The sequence below is a fragment of the Scylla paramamosain genome, chromosome 44, assembly GCF_035594125.1.
Source record: "Scylla paramamosain isolate STU-SP2022 chromosome 44, ASM3559412v1, whole genome shotgun sequence".
In the NCBI taxonomy this organism is placed as follows: Eukaryota; Metazoa; Arthropoda; class Malacostraca; order Decapoda; family Portunidae; genus Scylla; species Scylla paramamosain.
Window position 1 is genome coordinate 11,213,473 of NC_087194.1, and position 24,808 is coordinate 11,238,280.

Here is a 24,808-nt window from a genome sequence, read left to right on the forward strand (position 1 = left end):
ACGCCTCGGCAGTCCGGCTCTGGCTCGAAGTTCCTTTGTGAAGTATCTGCAAATATACAAGAAAACTATTAAAAAAAGGAAAGAAGTGTAAGACCGATGACAGGTAAAAAGAGAAAAAAAAAAAATAGGTAAGACTCCACTAGTAATGCCCAAAAAGTTATGACAAGGAAGGAAACACGAGAAAATTGAATAAAAACTAGGTAAGGTTTAATGCAATACAAATAAGAAACTTTGCTGCTTTTGAATTTATACCAACTCCAGGAAATGAGAATGAAGGAAACGTGACGAAACAGTGAAAAACTGCGATAGACAACTTGAATCAGGTGTCTAATCATAATGGAGAGACACTTGTTTGGTAATGTGATAAAATACACTCATTTCGTAGACATTCAACTAGTGGCTTCTTTATCTTAAGCTTAGAGGAACGAGGAGGGAGAGAAAAAAAAAAAAAATCATCCAAGTAGTTTCATCAAAATGGAAACAAATTTGATAGATGATATAAGAAATACGCGTATATTGAAGACATAAACAATGATTTTCGATTCACGGGGAATGAAGACGAGGAAGGAGTCAGGTTCACCTATAATGAAAAGACTCCAATCGATAACTTAACAAAAAAAAAAAAAAAAAAACACGTAATTTGCTTGCCTTTAACCCGTGACCTTCGCCTTGCAAGGAGGAAAACCAGGAAGTGGGGGAAGGAAATAACGAAGATTACCCAAACAAAGATGCACTTAATTCGCAGACCTTCACATGGCGATCTTCACCTTACGCAGGAAAAGGAGGGATTGAGAAGGAAACACAAGGGAGATTGAACTGCGATGGCACGACAGTTAACGAGAAATCGGGGACTAGTTTGTCACGCGGAGACCATAACAATCTATCAGGACTGAGCATCGCGGCTGAAACACACTGCCCCAATCCCCTTCCCCCTCCTCTTTCTCCTCCTCCCATTCCTTCACCGAGAAGCGATAGTCAGGAGGCGAAATATACCACCTTACACACTGAACCCCTTAGACACAGCTGCCCAAAGAAGCTACCCGGCAAAATCACGTGAATTACACGTCTAACGAATTGAATGAAAATTGATATAAGAAGAATTTTCAGAACATTTTGCTCTCTCATCACGACAATTCTGAAAGGCCACAAGGATGACTAACCGGTTTCTCAAGAGTGTTGCTTCCGTTAATAATGTAGGAATCTTGTTAATCTATCACTAGAACCGCAGAAACACCCTGAAATAAAACAGTAACCCAGTGTAACTTCATCTACGTACAGTCTTTGGAAAGAGGTCGGGGTTTGGAGAAGAAACATTTCAGAATATGATCCAAAACTCATGAATTACATTAAAAGCTCCGCAAAAAAAAAAAAAAAAAAAAAAAAAAAAAATAGGAGCCCCCAGATTTTTATACAATACGGCATCACTTCCTAGGGCAACTGTACTTTCCGCTGGTCACTATCGCTCCTCCCCTCACCATGAAAGAAGGTTCAATAACGCCTTTAGGTCTAATTTCCTGGTATTATCGGCAGCCAGTGTGAGGTGGAGGGCAAAATGTGGTCTATACATATGGACATTTGGGAAGTCAGTGATGATGGAAGTCATGTATCTATTTTACCAAAGGTGCTACGCCTAGAGAGAGAGAGAGAGAGAGAGAGAGAGAGAGAGAGAGAGAGAGAGAGAGAGAGAGAGAGAGAGAGAGTGGAAAATCGCCACTAATACCCTTAAAATAACTCCCACCACTCTCTCTCTCTCTCTCTCTCTCTCTCTCTCTCTCTCTCTCTCTCTCTCTCTCTCTCTCTCTCTCTCTCTCTCTTTCTCTTTTTCTCTCTCTCTCTCTCTAAGATAAACATGACGAATCAGCTCTGCCTGCATCATTAAAGGCAGCGCCACAATACGGCGGCTTTAAAGTGTCGCGGTGGTTGCAGGCGCTCAGTTCTCACGTCATAAATGTGCTGTTTTTTTTTTACCTTCGTTACCAAACATCTCCTAAGCGACGCCAAACTTGAGAACGGTTCCGAAGTAGTTCCGTTTCCGCCCGTTTCAGTCTCCCCATCCCCAACACGTTCACTTGAAAGAGGAGGCGTCCACTCAAGTTTCGTCGCCCTTGAGCCACAGAACAGACACAGCGGAGGGAAGGGGGACGGTTGGAAGGCGTTCTCCTTGTCTCTTGAAAGAATGCGACACGTGGTTAGGTTAAAGAACTGCGTCGTGTTTTCACAATAAGGACTTCACGAGGCGTCTGTGTTCTTTGGCGGGAAAGTTAAAGTGAAGCTCTGGTGAGTTACTGAATGGACCATTGCTGGGAATACAGGGAATGAAACGTGTTTTTTTTAGTTTTAGTGTGAAGAGAATGTATACGCTAGCTTATGTTTGGAGTTATTTTCATGGGTTTAGTTGAACAGAAGCTGTGGTGAGTTACTGAAAAGAATATTGGTGAAAATAAAGATATTGACGGTTTTTTCTGTAAAGGGAAAAACATATACTAGCTAGGGTCTTATTTCCATATCTTAAAGAGTTGAAATGAAGTGGTGGTGAGTTTCTGAAATGATCACTGGTAGGTATGGACAGACTGGGATGCTCCATAATGAATACTACCTTCTGTTAGATGTTACTCTCTTTTAGGACTCAAAATAAGACACAAGTGAATCACTTAAGGAACCATTGGTGGAAATAAACAGACTGGGTTTGTGAAAAGATTATATAATAATTATCATAGATCTTTTTTCATACTGTAGAGTTAGAAAGGAGGGAAAAGTGTGAAAATTAAGACATTATCTCTTTCACTCCTATGATCGTCCTCTGTTTAAAAAAAAAAAAAAAAGACACGCATGGGCACAGAAGACTGAAAACAAAGACAGATGGTGGAGGAATACATAAAACAAAGGGGGAGACGAGTGAAGTGTGTTATAGAGAAAAGCCGGTAGAACAGTCGATGTAGTTTACCTTTAGTACGTGAAAAGTTGAACGTGTGAACCATAAAGTACTGAAATGTCGACCAAGTTCCTCCGTCAGATATAGTTCATTAAATATTTTCCCAATTATGAACAGACTTGAAACTTTGCGGAACATTTTACAACCACAATGAAAACGAACGATGTCATTGAGTGTTTCGATCATTACGCGATATGTTCGTTCAGATCGGGGAGGACACTTATTGCGCTGACACTGCAGAGCGAAGTGGTCCGTAAATGGTTTTCCTTTCATCTACTGCAATTTGCATTCATTATTTCACCTCGTGTGTTTGTCTGCCTGCTTCTCTGTCTGCCTATCCTTTTATTTATCTTTTGTCTATCTATCTGTCTGTCTGTCTATCTATCTCATCATCTAGTTTCTCATCTATATCTATCTATCTATCTATCTATCTATCTATCTATCTATCTATCCGTCTGACTATCATTATTCTGCTGTGGTACCTCACCTGTCTCCGTGTCCAATTACTGTCACGCTACTTACCTGGCCTCACCTGTCCCTTGCTTTTTTATACTTTCGTTACCTACAAACTTTTTTTTCTTGACCAAAGTTATAAGTAATAGATCTAATGTCCAATAGTCTCTCTCTCTCTCTCTCTCTCTCTCTCTCTCTCTCTCTCTCTCTCTCTCTCTCTCTCTCTCTCTCTCTCTCTCTCTCGCTGGTCTGAATTCTTTTTAATGGCCACAGAAGTCCAATTAGCCTTAAATGGGAGAGAGGCACGATGTCAGCGTCGTCAGGGAAAAGTTTTAATGAATTCAACCTGAACATTGGGAACCGTGAATGGCAAAATGTTAATCCGGAGCCGAAGAGTGAAAAGGTGAGGAGTGGAGCTCAGATTGCCAGTGGGAGAGAGGAGAGAGGAAAACACACTTTTTTTTTTATGTAGGAAGGACACTGGCCAAGGGCAACAAAAATCTAATAAAAAAAAATGCCCACTTAAATGCCAGTCCCATAAAAGGGTCAAAGCAGTGGTCAAAAATTGGTGGATAAGTGTCTTGAAACCTCCCTCTTGAAGGAATTCAAGTCGTAGGAAGGTGGAAATACAGAAGCAGGCAGGGAGTTCCAGAGTTTACCAGAGAAAGGGATGAATGATTGAGAATACTGGTTGCGTTACTCTCTAACGCAAGAATACTTTTGCGTTAGAGAGGTGGACAGAATAGGGGTAAGAGAAAGAAGAAAGTCTTGTACAGCGAGGCCGCGGAAGGAGGGGAGGCATGCAGTTAGCAAGATCAGAAGAGCAGTTAGCATGAAAATAGCGGTAGAAGACAACTAGATATGCAACATTGCGGCGGTGAGAGAGAGGCTGAAGACAGTCAGTTAGAGGAGAGGAGTTGATGAGACGAAAAGCTTTTGATTCCACCCTGTCACTTACACCTCACACTCATCCCAACAAACACAGACGCACACACACACACACACACCTGCTGGAAAAATAAATATTGAGGTTAGGTCAGGTGTCGGGCGGAAGTGAGCCACCTGACACCCCATCCTGTTCCCACACACACCTGGGTTCCTGCCTTCTCTAAAGTAATAGAATACAAGTGTAATGAGCCGTCAACAGGAGGCTATACGAGTATGGGAAGGCAAGGCAAAGGACAGGCAGGGAAAAGCGAGGGTAATGTTAAGAGAAGGTAAGAGAGAGAAGATGTGGAAGAAAACAAACAGACAGAAAGGTAAAGGAAGGGTTAGAAAAGGATAAAAAAAGAAAAGAAATGCTACGTTAAGGTTAAGAGATCATACTAAAGGCAAGGTATGGAAGAGCAAAGAGACGAAAGTAAAAGGAAAGATTAAAACAGGCAAACTTGAGGCAACAGAACGATAGGTAAAGGTAAAAGTAAGAAAGATTAGAGTAGGAAAAACAAGAGACGAAGAAAAGCTTAGGTTAAAAGACGATACGAAAGGGAAGGTGTGTAAGAGAACAAAGAGACAGTGAAAGATGAATGGAGGATTAGAGCAGACAAACCTGAGGCAAAATAAATGCAGAGGGGAAGATGAGGAAGGGAACAAAAAGACAGTGAAAAGGAAAGGAAGGATTGAATAAGAAAAAAAAAAGTAGAAAACTAAAATGTAAAAATATGCACGAAAAACACACACAGTTAAGGGAAATACAATAGAATATATGGAAAGGAGGAAAGAAGCAAAAAAAAAAAAAAAAGATGAAAATAGTAAAAAGACGAAGGATCACTACAAAGCTTGAATAATGTAAGGAAGAAATTCACAGTTATAAGACAAAACAAATAAGAGGAAGGAGAAAACCAGGTAAGGATAAAAAAAAAGGTTGAGAAAGGGACACAGAAGTAAAGTTAAGTATATATGGAAGGGATGAAGGAGAAAAAGAAAGTTACAATAATGGAGGATGCACAGTAGCGGCAATATAAAGCCAGGGAAATTAAAAATAAAGTTAAGGAAGGAAAACACAAAGGGAAGGGCAAGGAAAAATGAGGCAGATAAGATAAGGGCCAGTTTAGAGCAGGCAGAGAAGAGGCAGAGGAAAACTAAATAAAGATAAGAGAGAAAGAGAATAATAACAGAGGGTGTGGAGATGGAAATCAATAGGCAATGGAAAATAAGGGAAAGATAAGAGCAAGGAACTAATGAAGGAGAGAAGCAGAAAATAGAAACTGGTAGACATGGAAGGGATAAGAAAGAATGTAACTAATGGAAAAAAATAGAGAAAAAAGACAGAAAATAATAAAGAAGAGGAAAAGGGACGAACGGTTGAATAGCTGGGATAGATAAGGAGAACAGAACAGGGGCTTGGAATGAACAGGAAGGACAAGGAGAACAGAGACAAAAATGGGAGGGACACAAAAAGGAAAAAAAAAAGGGAAAGAAAGGCAGGAAAAAGTAAAAAAAAGGAAAGAAAGGCAGGAAACTATAAGAAAAACAAGAAAAGAGAGATAACGAATGAAAAATGAGGAGAAAAAAAGGAAAAAGATGGAAGCAAAAAGATGTAGATAATGAGGGGAACATGAGATGGTAAAAAAAGGGGAAAGAAAATTAGGAAAATATAAGGAAAACCTAGAAAAGGAGAGAGATAATAAATCAAGAATAAGAAGATAAAAAAAAAAGAGGAAAAGTTGGAGGCGAAAAAGATGTCAATAATGAGAGTAACCAGACACATAGAAAATAAAAAGAAACGATAAGAGAGAAAACTGCAAGAAAAGAATATAAAAACAAAAGAGAAAACGTACAGAATAACAAAAACAAACAAGCAAAAAATAATAACAGAAAAGAAAACGTAAGATCCTCACGATATCAGTGACAAAAAAGAAGGTAAGAAAGAATTGGCGGGATATGCAATCAAGGCTGAAAGGTGTGGTCAGGTAAGACGAGGGGCGGGGAGCGAGGCAGGGGTGATGGAGGCAGGGATAAGAAGGACAGGGATGAGAAAGACAGGGGTGAGAGAGGCAGTGAGAGAGGCAGGGTGAGGGAGACAAGGATGAGAAAGGCATCGGTTAAAGAGGTAGTGAAAAAGACAGGGGTGAGGGAGATAGGTGAAAAAGGCAGTGAAAGAGGCAGGGGTGAAAAAGACAAGGGAGAGGGAGGCAAGGGTGAGAAAGACAGACGTGAGAGAAGCAGTGAAAGAGGGAGGATGAAAGATTCCAGGGAAAGAGAGGCAGCGAAGGAGGCGAGGTGAGGGAGGCAGGCTACTTTGCCACTCTGAGGGACTCGTGCTTCGGAGTAATTCGTCTGATGGGGGGGAGGGGGGAGAGGAAGGTAATGCTGTCGGGGACGTAATGACTTCGTGAGAGATAATTTGTTGTGGTTCCCGAGATGAAGACGAACTACCTCTTCTCCGCCTGATTCTCTTGTCCTCGCGTGCTCTAACCTACAGTAATGCCTTGTTTTTGTCCTCGTCTTGTTCTTTATCTTGCTCTTGTTTTCTGTTGTTAGCTTATCTTATTCCCGTCCTCGTTTTATTGTGATTCTCTTGTCCTCGCGTGCCCTAATCTATAGCAATTAGTTGTTTTCGCTCTTCTTTTATTCTGTGTCTTATTCTCTTAGTTTCTCTTGGCGTGGGAGATAATTGTTGGGCTTATCCTATCCTCGTTCTCGTTTTCTTGTGTTTCTCTTATCCTCGCGTGCCCTAATCCACTGTAATTGCTTGTTTTCACTCTCGTTTTCTCCTTTGTCTTGTTTTCCTTTCCTTTTCTTAGCCTCTTTTTCTGTGGGAAATCACTGCTACGTTTATCCTATTCTCGTTCTCGCTTTCATCTGCTTCTCTTGTCCTCGCCTGCCCTAAGCCACTATAATCTCTTGTTTTCTTTCTCGTTTCATTCTCTGTCTTTATCTAGCGTTTTATTCCGAGTGTGTGTTTCCCACATGATAATTGCTAACTTCCTATCCTCGTCTCGCTTCAAAATTCTCACAATCTCATGCTCTGTCATTATTGTCTCTTCCTTTGCGAAAGATCTATTTCATTCCCGAGATCTGGACAAGTTATCTATTATTTCTTCATTTTGTGTCCCTCTTCTGGCCTCGCATTGTGTGTTTAGCTAATAGTTCTGTCGTATTAACCGCCATATTAGGAAATAATATAGGGGACACTTGAAGTTACCAGTTGAAGTTACATGAGTTTTTAAGGAAGTTTTTACGGTTCTAGTGACAGATTAACAAGATTTCTACATTATTAACAAGAGACATACTCCTGAAAACCCGGCTAATCATCTCTGTGGCCTTTGAAAGTAGTCGTGGTGAGAGAGCCAAGCGTTTCTGAATAGGAGTCTAACTGTTCTCATCATTCCACGCACAGATTTCCAATTAAAATAGTAATCTGATACACCAACATCTTAGAAAACGGAGAACAGGCGAGCACAGGTAACGGGACAAAGAAACAAACATAAATAGGGGATTTTTTTGCTATTTTCTTATGTCAAGTGTCCCGTGAAAGGAGGATCAAAGAGCCATCAGTCTCGCGGGGGAAGGGATCCACCTTCTCGCCGGGGTAGAATAACAAGTGAATGTCTGGCGGCGGCGGCGGCGGCGGCGGCGGCGTGCGTAGGGAGTCTTGGAACAACAGTCGCCAGAATTCAGAAACTCTTTGCGCTCTCACGATGACTATTTTCAAAGGCCACAGAGATGATAAGCCGAGTTCTCAAGAGCGTTTTTCCTTTTAATAATACATAGACCGTGCTAATTTGTTACTAAAACCGTAGAAAAAAAAAGAAAAAACATACTCAAAAACCCGTGTATCTTCAAGTAAAGCCTCTTGCAAGTAGTCTGAGGGCAACGTACGCCTTCATAACCCTAAGTCTTGAGTACAGGAAGAGCCGCGTCCTCCTGGCAGGGGACGAGGTAACCGGCCAAAAATACGAAGGAAAAACGAGGTGGGACGACGCGCGCGGTCCAAGAGGCAGCGGGAACACAGTGCAGCATCATACTTCTTTCCCTGGACGTAGATGAGGAGAGGAGGTGAAAAGGAGTGGAAGGAGAAAGAAAAGAGGGAAGAATGTAAGAGAGGAAATAGAGGAGAGGGGGAGAACGAAGAGAATGTAGAAGAGGAAGTAGAGAAAGGAGAAAAGGAGAGAAAAATAGAAAGTAGGTAGAAGGTAGAGAAAGAAGAAAATGTAGAACAGGTGGAGTAAAGAGGAAGGAGATAGAAGAGAGGGGAGAATGTAGGAGAGGAATTGGGAAGGAGAGGAAGGAGAACGAAGGAAATGTAGAAGAGGATGTGGAATAAGAAAAAAGAAGAAAAAGAAAGAAAGAAGAAAGTAGAGAAATAAGAGAATGTAGGAGAGGTGAAGTGTAGAGGGAGGAGAAAGAAGAGAGAGAGGGGAATATATCATAATTAACTTTTCTGGACGTGGAATGAAAGTAGAAAGTAGAGACGAGAGGGAGGAAAACAGGGAAGGAGAGAAGGTATAACACTTTCTCCTTCAAGACGTAAGATAAAAGAAGATAGTAGAGAGTAGAGGGAGAGACAGAGAGGAGCAAATGTATCATAATTTCTTTTCCTGAAATTAAGAGGAGAGGGAGAAGTAGAGAGGTGAGGGAAGTGAAAGAGGAGAGAAGAGGATCCATCATACTTTCTTTCCATGGAGGTGAGAGAGAGAGAGAGAGAGAGAGAGAGAGAGAGAGAGAGAGAGAGAGAGAGAGAGAGAGAGAGAGAGAGAGAGAGAGAGAGAGAGAGAGAGAGAGAGAGAGAATGCTTTGAGTTGCACCGACACACCCTTAGCACGCTACCAGACCTGACCTTCGCCTTGTTTTGGACTCTATAAGTTTCAGAAAGCAAGCAAAACAAGTAAAGCAAGTAAAACAAGAAGACGAGGACCCGAGCCCCGTGTGGTTAGTGAGGCAGTAACTTTCAAACAACTGCGTCCCAACATGGAGTAGTCAAAAGGCTCTCTCCTCTCAACCCCCCCCCCCCCCCTCCCCCGCTGAATCACTTAATTGTGGCGTCCCGGTGGTTATGTCCCGCGTGATGTGTACTTGTGAATATATGTAAATAAAGAATATGAGGATTTTTCTTTACTGGTTCATTGCAAGGCTGAACTTCAAGGTAGCGTAGAAATCAAAGAGTTTACCTTAACTTTCTCCCCACGTACAGAGAGAGAGAGAGAGAGAGAGAGAGAGAGAGAGAGAGAGAGAGAGAGAGAGAGAGAGAGAGAGAGAGAGAGAGAGACCGGCTGACCCACTCACCAACCGACCGACAAACAGACAGACCGAGAAACGCAGAAACAGTAAAGCGATAGATATAACTCGATACAAGGCTGTTTGGTGGCTGTTCGGCTCCTCCACGGGAATATGAGCCGGGAAGCCGTTTAATCTAAGAGAAGCAGGATGAGAGGACTATTTTAGCCGAGTAATGGGCATGTTGGGCTTGGTGGATCAGCGGGGTGGTATAGACACTTGGATCTGCTGGAGATAAAAACTACAATACCAGGCTTTGGGTTTATATAGAAGGGCGGTGCTTTATATAATCGTGAAAGGGGACCACACGGGTATTACTGCGCTGTGGCATTGAGGGCTTTGTATGATGGGATGGTGTTGTGGCTTCAATCTTGGAACGGGACATGATGATGATAGGAACATACGAACATAAATAAGGGGAAACAAGGGAAGGTGCATGAACATAAGTACAGGAAAATAAGGAAAGCTCCTAAAACATAAGGAAAAATTTGGGATGCTGCATGAAGATGAGGGAAAATATGGGAAGCTGCAAGAACTTTAAGGGAAAATAAGGGAAGCTGCAACATGAATAAGAGAAAGTAAGTTAAGCTACAAGAACATAAGGGAAAATTTGGGATGCATGAGCATGAGGGAAAATAAGGGAAGCTGCAAGAACAAACTCAGGGAAAATAAGGAAAACTGAAATAACAAACTCAGGGGAAATAAGGGAAGCTTCTACATAAATAAGAGAAAATAAGAGAACCTGGATGAACATAAGGGAAAATAAGAAGCACGTCAAGCCTAAATGTGACAGTTTCTCGTATGATAGACTGGAAAACCAAAGAAAAGTTTTGGTGAAGGTAAAGATAATGCAAGAATGGAACGAGCGAAAATATGTACATAACTAAGCAAAATATGTTTGGAATTATCAGATTTTGGGCAATTGAGAGAATGTGATGTTAGACTAAAGAGAGAAAGAAAAATAGATGTACGCACGTAAGAAAGAAATTATAAAAGAAAAGGTAAGAGAAACACACACACACACACACACACACACACACACACACTTAGAGCACCACATCAAATAGCGCTCGAGAGTTTAGGATAATGGGAAGGTCAAATGAAAGTTACGAGCAGATTCCCAAACGACGCCACAGTCACCAGCTGCGTCCTGAGGCGGCCACACGCGTCCCCTCACGCCCGCCTCTTTGTGGGTCACGGGGGGAGGGACACAAAGGAATACAAAGAAAGCTTCACTCAGCAACAGATCTCCTTTCCCTGACTTGGCTGTTTTAATGTGGTACAGTAACCATTCTAAGAGTAGGAAGGCCAGGAAAGCAAAGCAGAAGGCTCCCCACCCGCTACTCACAACACCCAAAACCGGCCTGAAAACAAACGACACAGTGTTGCAGTGAAAAACTAACAGGAGAAAAGAAGAAAATTAAAATCTCAACACGAAATCTACGAGTAATGAAAATAAGGCATAGGTTTCAATTATGTATAATGCATATGTGTGGATGTGTGGGTGTGTGGGTGCGTTTGTGGGTGTGGGCACGGGGTGGGTGTGACGGCGTGGTGAGGCCGCCTTGATTGCTGTTGGGAGGCAGCACTTAATCACGCCGTCTTCTTTTTAACTTTCAACTCGCTAAAGATTCAGTATTTATTTTATATTATATACTTAGTTTGCTGGAAAAGTGTCGACGCTCTTTGAACTCCCGAGACTCCTCAGGCGTATGACTCTATATTAATGGGAAAGGCTCGGTAAATAAAACCACAATATTTATAAAGTGCAATTACTCTGTTCTTTATCTGAATATTTCAAGCTTATCTTAATCTACATAAAAGGAGACTGTTCAGTATTTATATAGTACAATTGTGTATTATTTTCTATATATTTCTGAAGTTCTGAAGTATACCTTAATTTGCATGCAACGAGACTCGTATTTATATAGTCCAATTAGTAATATTCTCTCTCTCTCTCTCTCTCTCTCTCTCTCTCTCTCTCTCTCTCTCTCTCTCTCTCTCTCTCTCTCTCAAGGATACTTCAGGCATATCTAAGTCCACATAAAAAGAGGCTGTTTTATCATTCATGAGCCACGAGTAAGGTGAATAATTTGATCAAGTTTCAAGTCTAATAGATACGAGTTTTCACCAGCATCAATCCCTCCACCTGCGATAGGAAGAAAAGTTATATTTTCCTGCAAAAACACGTATTTCCTAACAAAGAAGAAAATGTTAATGGTTTCCCGCTAAACTGCAATACGAAAGTGCCTCTCTGCAGCGCGATTCTTAAGCTTAGAGGTTGTATTCTTAAGCTTAGAGGTTGTATTCTTAAGCTTAGAGGTTGTATTCTTAAGCTTAGAGGTTGTATTCTTAAGCTTAGAGGTTGTATTCTTTCTCGACTTGAGCAATTGGTTTTAAGATTGTAAATCCTGATAATGACGTTTATTTATTTATTTTCCCTACTTTCCTACGCTCCGAAAACATCGTATATTTCCCTTATATAATTTAAACTTTTCGTCTATATCATGTGAAAGACATTAAAAGAAAAGCGAAGCTACAATGTCCATCACGAGGTCCATCGCAATCATCAGCCTTGAAATGTAACAATAGTGAATTTTATGTACGCCTCTTTCATTTGCAGCCTTTACCAGTCCACCACCCACCACAACCTACATTACTTTCCTTGCAGCTTCTCGTCTTCAACAAACCCCAAGGATACCCCACAACTGTGCCCCTGGAGATCGGCCCCGTTCCGCCCCACCCCGCCCGGCCCCGCTCCGATACACAGCCCTCGTCGCCCCGTCTTGCGGCCCTCGGCTGCTGGCGGCCCTTGGATCATTCCCGTCCCACGCCACAGTCCAGGAATCCTGTCCTCCCGTCAGCCATCCCGTCCCGCACCTCTACAGGCCAGCCAGCCCCTCAGTCCCGCACCTCTACAGGCCAGCCAGCCCCTCAGTCCGGCGTGACTCTGAGGTGGTCGCTGACGGACTCGTGTGGTGAACTTAGCAATCCGCCAAACAGACAGACTTATAAAGAAAAGAAAGATATATTTGGGCCTTCTCATCTACGTCGGCAAGATATTATTTTTTGAGGCGCCTGCTGTGCTGCACATGCTTGTTATTCCGTGACTCTGGATCTGCAAGGTTTCCGGGTGAAGAGTGAAGACTTTTGTGGTGACGTGTTTGCCTGAGGAGGAGTTACTCTGCCAAGTCGTAACGTTTCTCTGCGACTGTGACGGAGGGGGAAGCTCCTGTCTCGACGCTCAAGATTATCTCTGCTCACAAAAAGATTCTCTCGAAAAGATATATATTTACTAAAGTGATACAAAAGAGACTGGACGTTAAGCTAACCTTCTGAGTCTTCCTAACCATTTGGTGTTTCTTGTTCCGGACTGTTCGGTGTCCAGCGGCCGCGCGAGGCAGCTTCTCAAGGTACCGCCCCTTGACCGTGCGGTGGATCCTTGCCAGGCGCTCAGGAAAGGCCCAGCACCAGAGGAGAAAGCTGTGAACAGTATGCAAACCTGTACTTGTGTTGTCTCCGTGTGTTGTGATCGGTCAGTGCGGGAGTGAGTGAGGGAGGAAGTGTCTCTGGAGTCCCGTGTTTCTCTCTCCATGAAGACACCCTCGCCCAGGGCTCCGGGAGAACACGCCGCGCACCGAGTACAAGCAAACTCAACTCCGACTTTATAACCTTCTCTCCCGCATCACAATCGTTACCTTGGTTTGAGCTCAAGTAAGGAGGAAAGAATATGAACCTCAACGGAGCACCATCGTCTGTCTGTCTTCTTTCAAGCAATAAGTAGAACCTTAAGTGTTTCCACATCTCGTCGAATTTCCAGTACCAAGACCTGAGCGTCCAAGATGGCGGGAAGATTCGCAGGCGCCCGCATGGGCATGAGTGCCCAGAAGAAGAATGAGACTGCTATGAACAAACGCAACCGGAGCAAGGTAAGGCGGCCCTCACGTGTGGTAGCAGGCGGCATGTCCATCCCTCCTACAGGTTTTGCTGACCCGGAGGAGGAGACGACAGCCGAGCCTAACACACGTCCCACGCCAGGTAGCAGTAAGTTCCCTTGTACTAGTTGTGGCCAGCAGTGGGTGTGGTGTCCGTGTTCTGTGTGTGATGTTGTGGCGTCCGTGTTAAGTGTCCACCGCCTCAGGTACGTTCGGGGCAAGGTGACGCGCCCTTCAAGTGTCCAGGGGCGAGGGCGTCTTGGGTCTTACTTCCTCTGGTTATGGTGTTCTGGTGACGTTGGCGTGGTGTGCATGACGTGCCGTCCAAGTATTTCATCTGTGATCATCTCCGTCTCTGGACCATGAATGCACACCTCCTTCCTCTCATTGCTTATCATATTACAAATTATTACATTCTTAGCGGGTCTGAGATGCAAGTTTATGCTGCAGACACTAAATCAGTCTTATATCTTGCAAATGCATTCTTATCTGCCTTTGCTTCTTGGCCGATACATGACCTTGTGTTAGGGAAGAGTTCTACTTGTATATTTTCGCAGTCATGCTGGAAATCATTACATTCTTACCGAGTCTGAGATGCAAGTCTGTGCTGCGAACATTAAATCAATCTTCTTTCTTGTCACTCTCACTTTTACATCAATTCTTATCTACATTCGCCTCTTGACTAACACATCACCTCCTGCTGGTCAAGATTCGTACTTACATTTTAACTTTAAACCAGTCTTCAACTTTGTCACTCACAGTCGTAAAGTCATTCCTGTCCACATTTCCTTTTTGACGAATACATAGCCTCGTGTTGGGGAAGAATTTTACTTGTAAATTTTCAGTCATGTGAAAACTCCTTACAATTTTATCGAGTGTAAGCTACAAGTCTGTGGTGGTGGCTGGAGAATGTCGCTTCATTCAGCTAGCCCTTCATTCTCGTCCCCTTCAATCCGGCAAGGCAGACCAGGGCTAGTTGGCACACTTTGTACATTCTCACTGATGGAACAAAACTACAGGGATTTTTTGTTTGTTTATGCTTTTATTGAAAGATAGAAACATTCATCTTACTTTCCATGAAAAAAAAAACTTTTTAAACCAAAGCTCTGCATTACCTAGAAAAAAAAAATAATAATAAGTGCGCCAGCATGCCCCATATAAGGGGTAAGTTGACACACACTATGGGGTAAATTGGCACATTACATATAAATAGCAAATTACATGTATGCAACTGTAAGTTTAGATGCATGATATCTGTAAAGCTAATTTTTATGAAGATTAAGTTCAATCAACGGGAAAAAAAAAAAAAAAAAAATATATATATATATATATATATATATATATATATATATATATATATATATATATATATATATATATATATATATATATATATATATATATATATATATATTTTCCTTACTGAGGAAGTAAGTTAATTTCTATGTTGGAACTATCTCTAAAAATACAAGACAAAAATTTGTTCAGGAAGCCAATTCATGTATGTACCAACATACATGTAACACAAAAATATAAATCAAATATAATAAATAATAAAAAGACAAATGTTAATCATAATAGTTGGTAGTGTGGCAATTTTCCCCATTGTCTTCGTGCCACCTTGCCCCATCCATACCACTAATTGAAACAAACGATTTTCGTACAGATTTAAGGAATCTGTTATGATCTGTTTCAAGAGTAAACAGTCCTTAAACCCTGAGACAGATTGTGGCTAAAATGAATATCACTCATCTGTAACTAGATGCATGTGGCAACAAACTATAGCACTGAAAATTTACTCACCAGCACCAAAATTAAACTTTTCTCACTGCAATCAAATAATGCGACCTTCTAACGTGGCTGCATGTTGGTGAGTGAAGCCCCTCCAGGTGATTAGCTGGTGTGAATACCACCGCTGAAATTACTTCAAATGTGCCAACTTACCACTGTTGCCAACTTAGCCCGGCCTCCCCTACTTGGTGCGCGGCTGCGGCGTCAGTGGCGCGGGCGTGTCGTCAGGGTACGGGTCGTCTTTCAAGGGATATACAAGAACGTGTGGGCGAGGCTGTATCCTCCGCTGGCGTTATCTGCACTGCATTTTGACAAGGATTAGAATGGCACTGTGAAACGAGAGTCTTGTTTTATTTTTGTTTGGCGTTTCCTGTTGTTTTGTCTTATCTCTTAACCCTCTGACTGCTGATGACACACGTGATATTACTCAAGCAACTTTGCACAGTTTTGCTTACAACGAACAGTAAAAGGTTCTATGAGATATTCGGTAGCAACCTTTGATGTGACAGTAATCTTTTAAAATCCTCATTTAAACTTATGCAAGGCTGTTATACGAAGCTAAGAAGCTGCAGCAGTCAAAGGGTTAGCAAAGTCTGTCTTTTTGTGTGAGGTGGTGGTTTATAATCCTGTCGTCACACATTCCGTCGGTCAATCTATTAATCAGTCATCCAGTCAGTCAGTCAGTCACTCAATATGAACAAGTTTTTCTTTCCTATGTAATGCCTTATTGTGTGTACTTGTCTGACTTCGGCTTCCTTACTATTCAAGGAGAGGATTTCCTTGACCAACAGCGTGGGAGACAGCACCATCATCACCCAGGTTTGGGATAATGGTGAAATTATGTGTTGTGATAGCACCGAGACAATTACTGACTTCACCCATCCTGGTAGAATTTACTCAGTGCTGTTATCCTCTCCTAATACTGCCTTCCTCAAGTGAACGGTCATTAATTGTTGTTGTGTTCTCAGCTCCATGTTATATCACCGCCTGTTTGGCTCTGTTTGTTCAGTCACTTGGACGTGATGTGATATTTTCATTTCCGTAACTAGTGACAGCAGTATTGTCGTGAACATAAATGTAGTGTTTTTATTTTTTTAATTTAATTTAGTTAATTACGTAATGAGTGTGAAGCATTCAGTTTTTCATATAATTCTCTTTTTAAGAAAATAAATGCATAAACAGTTGAATCATAAACAAATAATACTATGAGCTGTTATCTGCTTGTTTTCAACACGTAGGGACATTTGCAAGTGTAAGCTGGAATATCAGTATTTCCCCTTTTCATTTTTTTTTTTCCGTTTTCTTTGCGTGGATAACAAATTGATCAGAGTTCATGGTGGTCAGTAAGAAATCAAGGAATGAAAGCAAGCAAGTCGATGAGTGGACATGAGATGATTACAATTGACGCTGTAATATTTAACGTATGAATTGATCAACCACAAAGCAATTTGAGGGAAAGTTGCTTGTAAACATGCTTGAGACTGGAAGTGCAAAAGTGGCACAGGAAAGCACGCACGCACACACACACACACACACACACACACACACACACACACACACACACACACACACACACACACACACACACACCTCAGTATTCGTGTAGGTTGAGTAAATTCGCGTTCGCGAGACTACAGCCGCGAGGTGTTGACCCAGCGTGCCTTTCACCTTTCGCACCTTTCTGTCTGCCTCCCTTTTTGTTACAATATTTCTTATTTTTATTTTTATTTATTTATTTATTTTTTATGGAGGGGCACCAGCCAAGGGCAACAAGATTATAATTAAAAGAGGCCACTGAGGTGCCGGTCCCCGAACAGTTAAAAAGTGGTCTTCAAAAATTAAAGGATAGGTGTCTTGAAACCTCCCGCTTGAAAATAGGAAGGAGGAAATACAGAGGTGGAAAGGGAGTTCCAGAGTTTACCGGAGAAAAGAGTAAATGATTGAGAATACTGGTTAACTCTTGCATGCATTAGAGAGGTGGAGATATGGGTAAGAGAAAGAAAAGTCTTGTGCAGCGAAGCCGTGGGGGGAGGGGAAGCATGCAGTTAGCAAGATCAGAAGAGCAGTTAGCATAAAAATAGCGGTAAAAGATAGCAAGAGATGCAACACTGCGAGAGAGAGAGAGAGAGAGAGAGAGAGAGAGAGAGAGAGAGAGAGAGAGAGAGAGAGAGAGAGAGAGAGAGAGAGAGAGAGAGAGAGAGAGAGAGAGAGAGAGAGAGAGAGAGGGGGGGGGGGGGGGGGGGCTGAAGACAGTGAGTTAGAGGAGAGGAGTTGCCAAGACAAAAAAACATCTGATTCCACCTTGTCTAAAAGAATCGTATAAGTGGAACATCCCCCTATACATGTGAAGCATACTCTATACATAGGCGGATAAGGCCCCTGTACAGAGTGAGCTGCTGGTAAGGGGGTGGGGGAGAAAAAAACTGGCGGAGACGACTCAGAACGCCTAAGTTCATAGAACCTGTTTTAGCTAGAGATGAGATGTGAAGTTTGCAGTTAAGACAGTAAAGGATAGTAAATTAAAAATAAAGTAAAGTTTACTTTAGAAGTAAAGGATAGACCGAGAACGCTCAGTGTAGAAAAGGGAGACAGTTGGATGTCACTGAAGAGGAGGGTATAGTTATCTGGAAGGTTGTGTCGAGTTGATAGATGGAAGGATTGAGTTTTTGAAACACTGAACAATACTAAGTTTGTCCTGCCTCAATCGCAGATTTTAAAGATCAGAAGTCAGGCGTTCTGTGGCTTCCCTGCATGAAATGTTTACTTCCTGAAGGGTTGGACGTCTATGAAAAGACGTGGAAAAGTGCAGGGTGGTTTCATTAGCGTAGGAGTGGAAAGGACAGGAAGTTTGGTTTAGAAGTTCATTGATGAATAATAAGAAGAGAGTGGGTGACAGGACAGAACCCTGAGGAACACCACTGTTAATAGATTTAGGAGAAGAACAGTGACCGTCTACCACAGCACCAATAGAACGGTCAGAAAGGAAACTTGAGATGAAGTTAAAGAGAGAAGGACAGTAGCCGTAGGAGGGTAGTTTGCAAATCAAAGCTTTGTGCACAGGCTTTTGATATGTCTTAAGCTAGCAGCAAAAGTTTCACCAAAATCCTTAAATGAGGATGACCAAGACTCAGTAAGGAAAGTCAGAAGAAAGAGCGGCCTTGACGGAACCCATAATGGTGATCAGACAGAAGGTTCTGAAGTGATAGATTTTTAAGTATCGTCCTGTTGCAGGGAGACTAGAAAACTTAGGGGAGGTATGAAATTAAAGGAACAGGACGGTAGTTTGAGGGATTAGAACGGTCATCCCTATTTAGGAACAGGCTGAATGTAGGCAACTTTCCAGCAAGAAGGAAAGGTAGATGCTGACAGACAGAGCTGGAAGAGTTTGACTAGGCAAGGTGCAAACTCGGAGGTACAGTTTCGGAGAACAGCTAGGAGGGACCCCATCAAGTCTATAAGCCTTCCGAGGGTTTAGGCCAGCGAGGGCATGGAAAACATCACTGCGAAGGATTTTAATGGATAGCATGAAGTAGTCAGAGGGAGAAAGAGAGGGAGGGACAAGCTCTGAATCATCCAAGGTAGATTTTTTGCAAAGGTTTGAGCGAAGAGTTCAGCTTTAGAAATAGATGAGATGGCAGTGGTGCCACCAGCTTGAAATAGAGGAGGGAAAGGAGAAGCAAAGTTTTAGATATGTTTTTTCGGCTAGGTGCCAGAAGTCACAAGGGGAGTTAGATGTTTAAAGATTTTAACACTTTCTATTAATGAAGGAGTTTATGGCTAGTTGGAGAACAGACTAGGCATGATTCCCGACCGAAATATAAAGTGCATGAGATTCTGGTGATGGAAGGCTCAAATACCTTTTTGTGGTCCACCTCTCTTTTATGTGCAGAACGAGAACAGCCTGTGTTAAACCAAGGTTTGGAAGGTTTAGGAGAGAGAAAGAGCGAGGAATGTACGCCTCCATGCCAGACACTATTAACTCTGTTATTCGCTCAGTACACGGAGACAGATCCCTGACACGGAACCAGTAGTCATACTGGCGATCAGATATAATGTTATGAAGTGATAGATGTTTAAAAATATTCCTGTTGAGGATAGATTAAAAAAAATACTTTAGAGAGGAAGGAAATTAAAGCAATGGAAAGGTAGTTTGAGAGATAAGAACGGCCACCCTTTTTAGGAGGAGGAGGCAGTAGACACCTGCCGAAACGATAATTACTCCCAGTGAGGTCTAAAGCACTGTTCAGGGGGTGCTGCGAACTTATCATTAAACCCAGCTGTGACCTCACTGAACGTTTCCCTTTGTGTCTCACAACACAAGGGGGTAGTCACAGCCTGCCCTCTAAAGACAACTCTTCTCCTCCACACAAAACTACAAGCACCTAATAACACACACACCCTTCACTCAAAAAATTTTAAAATCATGGCGACTCCTACACCAGCCTCGGAGTCCCCATCTGGGGAGGGGACCATAAATGTCCCCAGGTCGGACTGCCTTTCCGTCGACGACCCTAAGTGTCTTGACACCCCCCTCAACTTTTTCTTCATTAACTTCTGCAACATTCGCGGTCTAAGATCTAATTTTCAATCTGTAGAACACCACCTCTCCTCTTCTAAACCTCATCTTCTTTTCCTCACTGAAACTCAGGTGTCTGAGGCAACTGACAGTAGCCCCTTTTCTGTTCCCTCCTACTTTCTCTATCCTCATTTTCGACCCAAAGCTGGATGCTGCGTTTATGTGCGCAATGACTTAACCTGCTCTCGTGCCCACGCTCTTGAATCTTCCGAGTTTTCCACCATCTGGCTACGACTACAGAGTCATTCTCATACTAAATTTATCTGTGCTGTATACCTCTCTCCTAACTCCTCTGACTATAAGAAATTCTTTGACTACTTAACTTCCAAAGTGGAGCACATTCTGACCCTCTTCCCTTTTGCAGAGATCTCCATTCTTGGAGACTTCAATGTTCACCACCAGCTTTGGCTTTCCTCTCCCTTCACTGACCATCCTGGTGAACTAGCCTACAACTTTGCTATCCTCCATGACCTAGAGCAATTGGTGCAACACCCTACTCGTATTCCTGACCGTCTTGGAGATACGCCCAACATTCTTGACCTTTTCCTGACCTCTAATCCTTCTGCTTATGCTGTCACCCTTTCTTCTCCGTTGGGCTCCTCCGATCACAATCTCATATCTTTATCTTGTCCTATCACTCCAATCCCTCCTCAGGATCCCCCTAAGCGAAGGTGCCTCTGGCGTTTTGCCTCTGCTAGTTGGGGGGACCTGAGGCGTTATTTTGCTGATTTTCCTTGGAATGACTACTGCTTCCGTGTCAGAGACCCGTCTTTGTGTGCTGAGCGCATAACAGAGGTGATAGTGTCTGGCATGGAGGCGTACATTCCTCACTCTTTTTCTCGTCCTAAACCTTCTAAACCTTGGTTTAACACAGCTTGTTCTCGTGCTATACATGATAGAGAGGTGGCCCACAAAAGGTACTTAAGCCTTCCTTCACCAGAATCTCATGCACTTTATATTTCTGCCCGGAACCATGCCAAGTCTGTTCTCCAACTAGCCAAAAACTCCTTCATTAACAGAAAATGTCAAAACCTTTCAAGATCTAACTCCCCTCGTGATTTCTGGCATCTAGCCAAAAATATCTCCAATAACTTTGCTTCTTCTTCTTTCCCTCCTCTACTTCAACCAGATGGCACCACTGCTATCACATCTATTTCTAAAGCTGAACTCTTTGCTCAAACCTTTGCTAAAAACTCTACCTTGGACGATTCTGGGCTTGTTCCTCCCTCTCCTCCACCCTCTGACTACTTCATGCCTCGTATTAAAATTCTTCGTAATGATGTTTTCCATGCCCTCGCTGGCCTAAACCCTCGGAAGGCTTATGGACCTGATGGGGTCCCTCCTATTGTTCTCCGAAACTGTGCCTCCGTGCTTGCACCTTGCCTAGTCAAACTCTTTCAGCTCTGTCTGTCAACATCTACCTTTCCTTCTTGCTGGAAGTTTGCCTACATTCAACCTGTTCCTAAAAAGGGTGACCGCTCTAATCCCTCAAACTACCGTCCTATTGCTTTAATTTCCTGCTTATCTAAAGTTTTTGAATCTATCCTCAACAGGAAGATTCTTAAACATCTATCACTTCACAACCTTCTATCTGATCGCCAGTATGGGTTCCGTCAAGGCCGCTCTACTGGTGATCTTCTGGCTTTCCTTACTGAGTCTTGGTCATCCTCTTTTAGAGACTTTGGTGAAACTTTTGCTGTTGCCTTGGACATATCAAAAGCCTTTGATAGAGTCTGGCACAAAGCTTTGATTTCCAAACTACCCTCCTACGGTTTCTATCCTTCTCTCTGTAACTTCATCTCAAGTTTCCTTTCTGACCGTTCTATTGCTGCTGTGGTAGACGGTCACTGTTCTTCTCCTAAATCTATTAACAGTGGTGTTCCTCAGGGTTCTGTCCTGTCACCCACTCTCTTCTTATTATTCATTAATGATCTTCTAAACCAAACTTCTTGTCCTATCCACTCCTATGCTGATGATACCACCCTGCACTTTTCCACGTCTTTTCATAGACGTCCAACCCTTCAGGAGGTAAACATATCACGCAGGGAAGCCACAGAACGCCTGACTTCTGATCTTTCTAAAATTTCTGATTGGGGCAGAGCAAACTTGGTATTGTTCAATGCCTCAAAAACTCAATTCCTCCATCTATCAACTCGACACAGTCTTCCAGACAACTATCCCCTCTTCTTCAATGACACTCAACTGTCCCCCTCTTCTACACTGAACATCCTCGGTCTGTCCTTTACTTATAATCTGAACTGGAAACTTCACATCTCATCTCTAGCTAAAACAGCTTCTATGAAGTTAGGTGTTCTGAGACGTCTCCGCCAGTTTTTCTCACCCCCCCAGCTGCTAACTCTGTACAAGGGCCTTATCCGTCCATGTATGGAGTATGCTTCACATGTCTGGGGGGGTTCCACTCATACTGCTGTTCTAGACAGGGTGGAATCAAAAGCTTTTCGTCTCATCAACTCCTCTCCTCTAACTGACTGTCTTCAGCCTCTCTCTCACCGCCGCAATGTTGCATCTCTAGCTGTCTTCTACCGCTATTTTCATGCTAACTGCTCTTCTGATCTTGCTAACTGCATGCCTCCCCTCCTTCCGCGGCCTCGCTGCACAAGACTTTCTTCTTTCTCTCACTCCTATTCTGTCCACCTCTCTAACGCAAGAGTTAACCAGTATTCTCAATCATTCATCCCTTTCTCTGGTAAACTCTGGAACTCCCTGCCTGCTTCTGTATTTCCACCTTCCTATGACTTGAATTCCTTCAAGAGGGAGGTTTCAAGACACTTATCCACCAATTTTTGACCACTGCTTTGACCCTTTTAAGGGACTGGCATTTCAGTGGGCATTTTTTTTTTATTAGATTTTTGTTGCCCTTGGCCAGTATCCTTCCTACATAAAAAAAAAAAAAAAAAAAAAAAAAAATGCAGGCAAACTTCCAGCATGGAGGAGAGGTAAATGTTGAACCACGGAGGTACAGTTTCGGAGAACAGTAGGAGGAATCCCATCAGGTCTATAAGCCTTCCGAGGGTTAAGGCCAGCGAGGGCATGGAAAACATCATTGCGAAGGATCCTGACAGGTAGCATGAAGTAGACGGAGGGTGGAGAACAGGAAGGAACAAGCCATCAATCATCCAAGGTAGAGTTTTTAGCAAGTGAATTATTTCATTTTCTAAACGTACTGGAGGAAACGCACAAGAGATGAGAGCGCCAGGCGACCGTCGTGTTTGGGAAGTGCCATCACTAGAGTTGGACGCGGCCGAGTGGTGACGGTCGTGGCGGCAGACTGAGGGAGGCGGCGCCACGTCTCTGCCTGAGCCACACCAAAGGCTGAGGAGGCAACACCCAGGCCGTGGTGGGTGGAGGGAGTCTTTCTCTTGCACAACACCAGAGTAACACGCTGTGCTTTCTTCAGTCACCGTTCACAGCAATTCCTCAGTGCAGCGCAACATGTTCTCACGTGTCACTCCGCACTTTCTTTCCATTCTTTTTTTAAATATTGATTGTTATTTTTTTTTACTCTATCATTTATTTATTGTTATTCATTGATTACATATTTATTTGTTTATCTATTTATTTTCATAAATTCATTTATTTATTAATTGATTTGTTGAACTAATTTCATTTGCTTATATTCTATTTCAATTAAAATTATATTTTACTTATTATATTTATCTATATTTATTTATTAATTTCCAATTATTCATTTGCATTTTCATTTTATGTAATAATATTTTATTCTTATTTTTATTACATTTTCCTCTTATTTATTAAGTGTATTTTTTTTTTATCTATTCTATTACATTTGATTTTTTTATTTTATATTATCTATTATAATTAATTTATTTTCTATTTCACTGAATGTGAGGACGGGTCGCATTTTTCCTATGGCAGTATATGCGCTCCCCTGTGATGACGGCCGACTGTCGCTCCGAAACTAGTCACTAGATATTCTAGGAAACACTTTCATTGTTATTCCCACACAAAGATACCTCGACATGTATGACTAAACCTGACCCAACCTAAACCTAGCCTAACCTAACCTAACCTAACCTAGCTAAGCCTTAACTAGTCTAGCGTGTTGTAATTGTCATGTCCTTGTAATGACGGGGTGCAGTAGCTAGTGCCCTGCCTCCTCACTGCTTTCCCTTGTTGGGCTGCCGCTGCCGCTGGGCTGCAGCCTGCACACAGGCCATGATACAGTCTGCGACAACGGCTGCCTCATTGCGTGACCCCTTAATGCTCACACTGGTGGTCCGAGTGTCGCTGGGGGGCGGCACAGTCACCCTGACGGTGGGGTGTTCCTGTGCCAGCCTCTTCAGCGTCTCGCCTCGAGGACCCACCACGTGGCGCCGCATGTGGGGTGCCACCTCCATCTTTAGCACCGTTCTCTTTCTCTCCTGGCGCCGCTGCTCTGCCTCGCGCAGCTTCTCCTCTATTGCCTGCAGGCGGAGGGTGATTTGCAGCGCCACGGCGTCAGCCTGTGTCTTGGGTCCTTCGATAATTACTTCCCGGGACTCGAGGTCCTGCGGGAGGGGCACTGACACACGCACGGCGGGGTACTGCTGCTGCAGCTGACGGATCGTGTCTCCCCGCGTGCCGATGACGTGACGCCGTCTGTTTGGCGGCACCGGCACCACCACCTCCACTGTGCTCTCCTGCCACGACAGACGCACTCGGTCACGGTCGTCCTGAGGGCATCTGCTGTTCCGTCGTGGCTTTTTGGACTTGCGGGACACTCGCTGTGGCTCAGAGGGCTTGATGGCTTCCTGGATGACTGTCTCCTTCTTCTTCCGTCTTGGTTTCTTACACACCAACTGCCACTCGCCACCAATGTCTTCCTCTTCGTGTCGCACTTTCTTCTTCCTGCGTCGCCGACGTTTTGCAGCACAGCGCTCT

At 43.0% G+C, this 24,808-nt stretch overlaps 1 protein-coding gene across 3 annotated transcripts in view; it reads right to left on the minus strand.

The window, feature by feature from the left end:
* Positions 1-24,808, minus strand: part of LOC135094155 (uncharacterized) — a 96,102-nt gene that overhangs the window by 45,839 nt on the left and 25,455 nt on the right. Inside the window, exon 4 of one of the 3 annotated variants that reach the window (XM_063993979.1) lies at positions 1-46. This exon is cut by the window's left edge and continues 862 nt beyond it. The exons of the other annotated variants lie outside the window; for them this stretch is intronic. The gene's annotated coding sequence lies outside the window, so the exon portion shown is untranslated. The remainder of the gene's footprint in view (positions 47-24,808) is intronic. 3 annotated transcript variants of the gene reach the window in all.